Below are 10,885 nucleotides of genomic sequence, written 5' to 3'. Positions count from 1 at the left end.
AGTCGACAACCTAATTGCTACCACATTAAAAAAAGTAGGCCTGGTTGTAGAACACGTCTATATGGCAATCAAACCTCATATTGGCACAACGCAACGATTATCGCGAAAGAAAGGAACTCGGCGACCTGGATTCTGCTGGAATTACTCGTCCAAACGACTCCTTACTTGCTTGGTTCAACCGAGGGAAATATGCTACTGTCCCATTCCCGAACTTTAGGTTATCACTTTGAGAACAAGTGAAAAGTACTGCTAGATCCCTCATCTAAACGAGAAAGCCGTAAGAGTCCTGAAACGTCAACTTCATTTCTTGATTTCGCCAGTGACTGCAGTTTCACCTCCCAGAATTACATCACACGTGATTATTAATTATTCCTCAATCTTTTTCTTCAAAGCCAGAGCAACGTCGAGAAAATTGTGTTTCTCAAACAATTAATGAGGTACCATTTGATTAACGACCGCGTGGTAAATGACATTCCGCGCCAGCCTAGAACGTCGTTGCCTGCAGCTTCCATGAAAACACGCGCCGGGCGAACTGATCGACGCACGCATTAATGCCTCCCTGAAACGGAGCACGAACAGTGGGTTTTTGTGTTGTTTTGTGTTCCTGGGTCCCGTTTATGTTGTTAGCATTCAGTGGTATGTCAGCTGTCCTAGCTCAGCACGCTAGGGGACAAAAACTAGACAGCTCGAGTGACACGCGTCTACTGAGAATATGAAGAAGCTTAATGACGCGGAAACTACACAGGTGAGGCTTTATTTAAAACAGATTCAGAGCTTCACGCAAATAGGAACGCGGCACCCTCGATTTGGGGCATTTTATAAACTGCGGCAGGCACACAATGCAACATATACTGTTCCCCGCACAGCCAACTCCCCAAGATGTAAATTTTGAGGTAATCTACCCTCCTTCTGATATATTTTATTGGTCTGCTGAGAATAAAATCAGTTAATTGCTAAAATCAGGAAGAAATCTCTCGCTGGCTTATAAAACAAGCAATTCCAATATCAAGACTTAAAACAACGGAGTAAGGACCTTAGACATAGGTTATCGCATAACGCCTCAACTATCTAAAGAAATGTTTTCTTCTTTCAAAGAGTTGTTACTGAAATAGCTACCCATACAGGGACTGCCAGAACGCAAGATAGGCTTTGCGTAGCCTTACCGCGTACTGTTACTACTACTGTCGGAGTCGGGCGCTAGTTGCGTGTGTGCAGAAAGCGCATGCGCAATTCCTTGCATAGTCGCTAACGGCAGCGGCAGTGCCGAGTGGCAAGTTACTTACGTTACAGAATGCAATGACAAGACGACTTATTGACTAAAATTAATAAACTTTTTAGCTTCTGATTTTAGCGTTCATCCATTCACTTCATTTTCATCTTTATTTCCTTAAAGACCCCCTTCGGGGGGTATTACATAAGGCGTGGGGTTAACATAAGTGCATATAACATATTTTCATGATGACATGTGCGATGTGGCTTAGTCTAGGAAGGTGGATGGGCAGGTGATGGCTGTAATTTAGTGGGGAAAATGGCTTCAGTGAGTTCCTGTTTGGAGGAAAAATGAGTTGGAAAAAGTAGTCGTACGAGCACATTGGCGTAAAACTTTAAAATTATGACCGATGCGGCAGACGTGCGTGATGGAGGTGCGCAGATGTACGATTCCTTTTTGAGATGAGAATAATAAAATTTGCGAAACACGCAGAGGCTAGAAATATGGCGACGGACGGAAAGGCTTGGTAATTGGGACTGCTGTTCGAGAGATGAGACGCTGATATCGTATGAGTATGAGCGATGAATGAAAACAGATAATATCGCGAAACTGAAGGCTGACAATATTGAAGGCGAGCTAAGCTACTAAAATTGCGAAATGAGCATTGTGGTTCTAGATATCAACCGTGACTCGCGCGCGGCCTGTGTTAACAGTGTGCCCATATATGTACTATATACAGTGACAGTGGCCGCTTGCGTGCGATGCGGAACAGCGCCAGAGCACCGGCGCACGAGTGGTTGCACATTTTGAAGCTATAGCTTCAATAGGCCATGTAAAGCCAAGGCCGCCGTGCTTTCAGTTTTGACCTTGAAGCGAGCCAGAGGTCAAACCATGAAGAGCTTATGGTGTTAGTATCATGTGTTACCCCACGGTACCCAAGGTCAATGTCAACGTCAAAATAAGGTGGTCGTGTGATATGTGACGTCATCGCATGCGTGACATGGCGTGATCCACGTGACTGATGACGTCGTAACTTGCGAATATAAGGAGGAGCGCGATAGAAGACAATGAACGCCCCGCTGAAGCAGCTCTTCGAGCTGGGAAGTTACAAAGACAGTATGAAGTATGCTAAATAAAGAGATTTACCAAGGTAAGGATGTGAAGCTATCGCTTCTAACTATGTGTACCGGAGCTAAACCCCCAGCATTGTTTCCTTCCTTTTATTACTATGAATATGGCCTTGTATATACAGTCGACTCCCTTATAGCGTACCTGACAGTCGCGCGGATTGCATTCGTTTTATTCAAGGTTCGTAGTAGGTGTACTTTTCATTTTATAGCCAGAAATACGAAGACCAAGGAAACACGTCTATTTCTGATAAAAGTTCGTTATAAGCTTCGGAAGATGATGCTTCCCAAGCCTTCAACATCGGTCATAAATTGCGTTCCTCGCCGAGGCTCTAACAGCCAACAGTTAGACTGCTTTAGCAACAGATATAACTAAGTGTGGCTAAAGCATTTACAGCAAACAGTGGCAGGTTGGCCTCATCGTCATCACATTCTCTGCCGTAGGGCATGCAGCGCTCGTACTTCGCGTACAATGCGATGCCTGAATCATGACCCGCACCAACAAAGCCGTCTCAGGCGAGATCATGTCCTGCCATCTCTGCATCAACAATGAATTGCAATGCAATGCAAATGCACATGTTTTTATTTAACGCGCATGTTCTACAGTGTTTTCACTCGTTCATTGCCTCATAAGGCCCGTTTTACGGAACCAATTCTTGATGCACTCTGCAGTCAGTCTCATCCACATGGCGTTCATCAATTCCACAGCAGCGAACAAGGATATCCGAACAGGGACATCGCCATCTGGTGTTCGAATTATTATTAGCATGATCCAGATGAAGCACAGATGATAGAGCATTCGGAGCGCGTGAATGACAGCCATGTCTGATGGCTGGATCTTGCATTTGGCATTTGGTTGCGAGAAGGACGCTGTCATCGCAGCTTGAGAAAGCAACACGTGGTGCGTTGCAACGGTATCAAGCAGAAGGTAGAGCTCCCATTCTTTTCGCTGTGCCATGGCCGAGCTCAACAAGCCACTCGGCGAGCAAATCGTGTGCTGTACCCATCGCGCCGTTGCAACTTATGCCTGGTTGCACGCTTGTTGCATAAAAACAGTAAGTCACACGTTGGCCAGGCCTTTTGTGTTCCGCCTATAGCGTACGAAAACCTAGCTCCCAAAGCATCGCAGTGAATAAGACTGGCCGATGGCAGAATACTGTCGCCGGTGGCTAATATTCCTCCTCGTGCACAGCAGGATGTTAGCGCAAAAGCTTGCCGTGTCTTTCAGCAGGCCAGGTGCCGCCTTTCAAGGCAAGTGTTTTCGACGATAGCATTTGGAAAAGCTGTACTGTTTCGTAGGCCACGTCTCGCCTATTTTTATTGCGTTTTTGAGTCCCCACGTACTTTTCGAGGGAGGTTGTCATGGGCGCCCGGAGACGTTCTTCCGTCTCCGCGCTTACTGGAAGCTTAAGTTTTTAGACTGTGGGGCCTAGCTTACGGCGCCTCCTCGTTGATTCTAACCGAGTTACAACGTCATGGTTGTTCGTTGTATCTGAGACGCAGTCCCATTGCCTGAATCCATATTTTGACGGTAGCATCGCCTCGTTCGTAATAGGCGAGCGTTCGTAATAACTGCGGCCGTTATAAGTGGGTCGACTGTAATTGTCTGTATAATCTCGCCCCCTATCCTTTCTTACTATCCCTCCTGCCTGCAGTTCGCGTAGCCATCTTCTACGCTGTCCCTTTTATTTCCGCGGGCTGCAATTCAGGTGCTTAACACAGTAGACAGCAGTTGGCGGCGGCTGGCACGCATCTTTTCCTTTTATTGCGTTTTATTTTCATTATTAATGAATAACTGCAACAATACAACAAGCGAAAACAAGCAAAACTCGTTAAGTTGGACATTTACATAAAGGTATCATTCAGTTTTTTAAAGCAGCGAATACTCATGCTGTTGATGTGTTTTATGACGTGGAAGTTTTTGACCTTGTTTCCGTGATGAGACCACGTGCAAAGACGACATTATCACTGTTGATCATGGGAAAGCAGACTTTGCAAGGGCAACTTTTTCACATCCGATATCTTGAAACACAATGCCGATTGAAAGGTTTTAAAATCTGTGCTCGGTTTCGACCATGACGTCCTTCAACTTTTTAATATAATTTTGTGCCCTAGAACATAAAGTTAAGGACGTCTATTGTTATTTTGGTTTATTGATCGTCGTTTAGTTCCACTATCGCCTAAATAATGAACGCCTTGCCGAACAAAGCACCCGTACAGACCGCACTGAAGTATCTGGAGAGCTCTTAAAAGAAAAACCTGTATCGAATAATTCTGAAACGCCCGGTTTATTACTCCTTGTGCTCGCTCAGTTAGTTTCAGGAAACATTTCTGCGATTCTTCGCGGGTGCTCTGGTAACTCGTGCGACCTCCAGTGGGGAACTTAGGTGCGACACAAAGTGGGTCGCGCTTGACAAGCGCTAAAGAAATGACGGAGCTCCACGAAGCTGCTCCGCAGTAGAAAACCGCATCAGAGACCCACTGAAAGTGTTCTTGACCCATCAGCTTTCGGAAGGGAAGATACGTCTTGACATCTTTCCTCTTTTTTTAAAAAAAAAAAGAAGAAAAAGCCCTTCATTGCAGCTAGCCGACTGCATGGAATAGGTTGGCACTCGCCCCTATATTTAATTACTGAGCGTCTGTAATCTATCCCTCTTCTATATTCTTGCCTGCAGCATTCTCTTGAAGATGCCGTTTTGCAGAAAAGGTAAAGTACCCCCTTTATTTGTTTAGTGTGAGAAGGAGACTTTCCTTCCATTCTCTCTGTTTTCATCCATGCGATAACACGAGTTCATTTATATTAAGGTTCTTGAGTGCAGCAGTCTCTGGGTTTGTTTGTTTTTTTAACCTTTATCGTGAGTTTGACAGCTAAAAAGATATAGTCCAGTAATTCAAAGGAGAGCCCACGAATCAACAGATCCAAAGTCATTCCCACCATGGGCTTGCTGAACGCTATCTGTATGCTTCCCTTAGCGGCCACGCACGATTGGAAGAAACAGCGCAGATCGAAGCTGCCATGCTACCACAGAAGTCCCGAAGGAATCGAGACGTCTGTCCTGTTCTATTTGTGTCTCTAGTGAGCGTTGTTTTCACCGAGAGCTGTCGACTCGATCGTGTTTACAAGATAGAGCAAAAAAAGAAAAACGAAAACGCCAAGGAAGGAGTCTGCCGGCAGTCATCTGAGGACTTGTACGCCAAGTGTTCCAGCGAGTGGCTCAAGCGAGAACCGCGCTTGTTGGAAATTTCTTGTGCCTGCAGGGCACGAAGTGGCGTAGCCTTTCTTCACTAATACTAGGGAATACCTCGGAAGGGCATCGGTTCTGTTTCGAGTTGAAGCCTCTCGGAGCGAAGCTGATCAAGGAGGTGTCTTGAAAAGGCGTCTTTGAGATATCGCCCCGTGCTGAGCTTTAGCTACCGCTTGTATTTTGGTCTGATTCGGGTGGGAGGCGGATTTCCGACTTCTCGCTGGAGTGGAGGTTCCGGGTTTCCGCCACTGGTGTAGCAAACCCGGCCACACGGCACCACCACCTATCGCAACCCTTACGATTCATCCGTTCGTAGCGGAAAAATAAAAAGACCGCGGTAAATTTCTGCGTACTTGTATACGAGCAAAGCGAAAGGAGACACTCAGTAACCAGATCTATTTTTACTTCTGTGTTGGGCTTTACAGTCGAAATAGAAGAGCTGCATTTTATCTTCACTTGTTGTAGAAATATAGCAGCCGTGTCTGAAAAGTGCATTCAGAACCTTTGCGCACATTTGGCTTTTCTGGCGCAAATTACAAACGCTCCACCGCTGAGCGCCAGTCTTTATTTTATTCTTTCCTCCTCTTTTTCTTTGTACTTTTTGTTCCCCTCTTCCTTTCTTTATTTTCCTCTTCTCTTTCTTTCTTTATTTTCTTCTTTCTTCGCGCCTTCCTTTCATGCTTGCTTTCTTGCTTTTTTCCTTTCTTTCCTTCCTTGTCTCTTTCTTTCTTCCTTTCTTACTTTCTTTCTTCGTTTCTTCCTTCCTTCGTTCCTTTCTCTTTTTCTTTCTTTCCTTGCATCCTTCACTCCTTCCTTCCTGCCTTCCTAAATAGGACGCCAGGAAATGCGAAGCAGCCAGACAGTTTCATTCCTGAAGCCCAGTGTATGCCTTGCTATGACTTTCGCATTTGTCACATTTTAAGGCGGAAGCCTTTAATGCCTCATCGTTGTAAGCAGGAGCTGTCGACAGAAATGTCACGCTTTTCAGTTGGTCGAAACGGTCGTGACGTCCCAGTGCGCGAATTTCAAACGGGGCCAATTGTACTTTGGCTACTAACCATGCAACCAATTAAAGGGATCGTATAGTGATGTTCCAAGTTTGACTGAGTTTAGTTAATTGCTTACCTAACCAATTGGTCTAATTAACCTTTCTAGTCAGAGCAGATAAATAAATAAAACCGAGTAAGAAATTGGCCGAGCTTGGGAATCGAACACCGGTCTCTGGAGTGCGAGTCGAGCACGCTACCACTCCGCCATGCCAGCTCGATGGTTTGCAATGAACAAAGGTGCATATAGTGAATACGGTGTCTTCGTTCACTCCCATCTTCTTCCCTTCCCGTTACGGCGAGGTTTAGGTGTCCACCGAGATATGAGAGACAGATACATTTCCTTTCCTCAAAAACCAATTTACCGACGAGCAAGGCGTATTTGTCCGCGTTTCAGATTGGTACAAGTTGTCGTGACGTCACCGCGCGCGAATTTTGACGGGTGTACACCGAAATATGTGAGACAGTTAATGCGTAATTTCCTTTCCTCAAATACAATTTTCATTTTCTTCATTACAGCCCCTCTTTCTTCTTTCACTCACACTTCATCCCTTCCTGTACGGTGCGGCTCAGGTGTCCACCGAGATGACAGAGAATTCCAGGTGTCCACCGAGATGACAGAGAATTACAGCCCCATTTCCTTTCCTCAAAAAGCGTTGCGTTCAAAGGGCAACGCATCGCGCCGAACAGGTGGTGGCGTTCCTTGGACTCCATGGCAGCGCTACAACACGCTGTCGCGTTCCACTCCTCAAGGCGTAGCTTAAGCGTCATTAATTGGCAGTTAATTAATGCACCAACAAAATGTGCAGTGAACAATCGCGTAGCAGAATGCAGCACTCAGGCTTTCGCCTTTCACCACTTTAGCCGCTAAAGTTCCTCGTAATTTTTTGCGTTGATCCTGTACCCCCCCTCCCCTATGCCGGAACAAAAATGCTCTTCAAGCGCAACTTTCACGGAACGCTGTGCAAGGTTGCTTGCTCACCTCGCTCGCCTCTTTATTATACAGGTTACTTAACTCGCACTAGCTGTGGCGAAGGGGTCGCTTTCTCTGCTAGTCCCGAATAAAACGGTGCCAAAGTATATTTCTGCTCAGCAAAACCTGGACAACGCTTAACAGGCAGTGCTTTGTTATACGTTAACATGCGCGATAAAGTGAGATGCAGCGAGGAATGCTTGAACTCCAGCAGACGGACTTGCGAAGCAAGGAAAACAAATACAAACAGTGGCCGTGTCATGCTACCTTAAGGGGCTGTATGCTTTCTTTCTCCTGGAATGCATGCGGGTTAAGGTGGTTATTCATTACAGAAAGGCGAAAATGCACAAAGGGGAAGGACAGCTGCATCTGAATACGGTGGACACAAATACCTGGTGCTTCAGCGAACATTTCCAGCAATATTCAAAATAAATAATAATAGCAATAATGGGCTTAGTTTTTGGTTTGGCTTTATGGGACGTTTATCGTCCCAAAGTGACTCAAGTTATGAGGCACGCCGTAGCAAAGAGCTCGCAATAATTTCTACCACCTGGGTTTCTTTAACGTGCAATGGTATCACACACTATACAGGCCTTTATCATTCATTTCGCCTCCATCGAAATGCGCCCGCCGAGGCCGAAAATGAACCCGCGACTTTCGGGTCAGCAGCAGAGCACCGCAAACCACTGAGCCCCCGCGGCAGCAATAGTGGTGGCGAAATTCATAAACTAGACGAGGCTTGTCGATTTGCACGTTTGTTCACAAAAATCCAGCGGTAAACGTTTGTTGAAAACGGTCAGCTGATGTCGTCCGTACGACACTACGTACAAATTTCCTGGCTGTCTAGCCGCTCCAATCAGGCTGCTGCGGTAAAGACGACGTGACGCGTACTCCTCCGACTGATCTGTTACCGTAGTTGTGGATGCATGCGTTCTTCAGCGGCTCAAGTTTATCTCCACGCGATGGGGAGGGCAGAGTTCCTCACGCTGCCGCATTGGGAAAAATTGCGTCCTCAAAAACCTGAAGCTGCTATGATATTACTAATGGCAAGCAAGAAATCGCGAATTTCATTGAGGCGCCTAATCAAAAATAATTGAGTAAACTAATGTCCCTTAGCAATTAGCTAACTATTTCGCATTCTTGCCGGTGTTCAAGTCTTCGGCACCGCTTACACTGCACCGGCAAAAAAGCAGCGTTTTGACTTAGAATGACTTGGTTTCAAATATCCCTAAATTATTCGCTGAAACGCCCTATATACTGCCGAGGCCACTTACAACGGCCACAGTACGAACGCTCGAATATTACGAAATAGGTTGGTGTTACCGTAAAAATAAGCAGTTGGCAATGGCATCGCGTATCTAATACAACGAACAACCGTGACCCGACTACCCAGTTATAGCGAACGAGGATGGGCCGCCAAATCTCTGAATCAGTAGATAAATTCGCGCTCCTCGCAAGGGCAGACACAGAAGAGCGTCTCCCAGCCGCATTGACATCTTCCAGAAAAGAATGTGGGGCCCAGAAAAGCAATAAAAAGGGCGACATTGAAACTATTGATAACCGCTGGCTAAGCAAGCGCCGACGGGTTAGAAGGCCCGCGAGGTAAATCAATGCATGCATGTGTGCTGGCTCGGCAAATTGTCTAAAACAGAACGAGAAGCAGGCTGGATTCCAAAAGAGAGCAGCGTTGATGTCAAAACTATACGCTCGGTCGGTTACCAACCAATGTAAGCATTGTTAGAACTTCGGATACTAGGTGCTCTGCCATTTCTGGCCCAGCCGGTCATGCAACACAAGTCGCCTATCCCATTGGCTCTCTACCTTGTGCGATGCTGCCCCGTGCGAGAAGCCTACTGCGCTATTTCTAGGTTGCTGAATGGGCCCAGGAACGACAGATGACGCAGATGACCCAGGCGCTGAAACAAACGTGGACATTTCGCAACGTGTTGTTGGTGCACAACTAGTTGGTTAGAGCTGATATCATCAAGTGAGATGATTTCATTGGTGCGGATGGTAACGCCTTCATCGCAGGGCCGTGAACTGACTAAGCCACTGTACGCGCAGGACCAGCACTTCCCAACTGCTGGAATGTGACGAATGCGATGACGAGCAGGCCGACCTAGCACTAGCGGCCATGTACACTTTAATGGTGGTTAGTTTTATCGCGTCACCAAAAGCAGGTCGTTGGCAGAAAGGATCTGGGCGAGAAACACGTGACTATGTTGAAGAGCTAAGAAGCACCTTCAAGGGTCACCTGTGAAGAAGCACGTATTATGACGGCGTAGCAGACGTGCATGGCGCAACGTTTAAAGAAAACACGCCAGCTATGTCTCAGTATTTTTGGCCGTAATATAGAACGTCCACTTCTTCGTTGTATCCAACCTCAGATACAACGAACGATATCCGGGAGACAGTCATGTTCGTTGTAAGTGGGCTCGACTGTATTACATTACAACCCACGTGTCAACTGGATGACATTCTCATGGGCCAGCAAAGGAATGCAAGAGCTTTATACATAACCATTCCTAGTCACGTCAACGCTGATGATGTGCATGTTATTCAGTAAATTGATTGTAACTGTCACGATTTTAGGCGGCAACGCCATCTATGTCGTCGTTATAGACCCACTTCATACTGCACCCGTTGACACAAACATGGGGCATTCTCTACATATGCACTGAAAACTGAACGCTTTCTAGCAACTTTTGGTAGCTTGTATGAGGAAATATGTACCACATGAAGCCTGCCTTAAAAACATGAATTATTCTAAGCCGTGTATGTGCCTTATAAACCCACCGATCACGCAGGGTGGAAAGCAGACTAGGTGTGAAAATAATCTGGAGGCAGCAAGCCCAAAATCTATGGATCACGTATTAGTGGCAACAGATGTTACCATCACCTATGCTGAGAAACGGCACCATTGGTTGTACACATTCACACATGCAGTTATCCTTCTCACATGCTCTTGAACAGTTCTTGGCTTAGTAAATATGCAGATTAGCTCAGAGAGGGCTTTGCAGACAGTCACTGCATAGATGCCTTCGCCGGCATGGCTTCTGGTCAACACTCCAGAGGCGAATTTCAGCAGTTTACGAGGAAGTCTGCCACGTTATCGACAGCATAAGTCCGTATGTTTGATGTCCGAAATTTGCGCGAACACATCAAGACGGGCTAAGCGGCGTCTATTTAGCCCATGGACAATGCTGCAGTAGGTTTGGACAAACTCACTTCGGCCTTGCCTGGTAAAAGCTGAAACCGAGTTTTAAGAAAATTAATTGAATGGG

The 10,885-nt window shown here is 46.2% G+C and overlaps 1 pseudogene; it reads left to right on the top strand.

Moving 5' to 3' along the window:
- The first annotated feature begins 712 nt into the window (after window positions 1–712).
- LOC149352999 (uncharacterized) overlaps window positions 713–10,885 on the top strand; it is a 16,509-nt pseudogene continuing 6,336 nt past the window's right edge.

The sequence above is a fragment of the Amblyomma mixtum genome, chromosome 3 (assembly GCF_055824585.1).
Source record: "Amblyomma mixtum isolate Tamu chromosome 3, ASM5582458v1, whole genome shotgun sequence".
Taxonomy (NCBI): domain Eukaryota; kingdom Metazoa; phylum Arthropoda; class Arachnida; order Ixodida; family Ixodidae; genus Amblyomma; species Amblyomma mixtum.
This window is presented reverse-complemented; position numbering and strand designations above follow the sequence as displayed.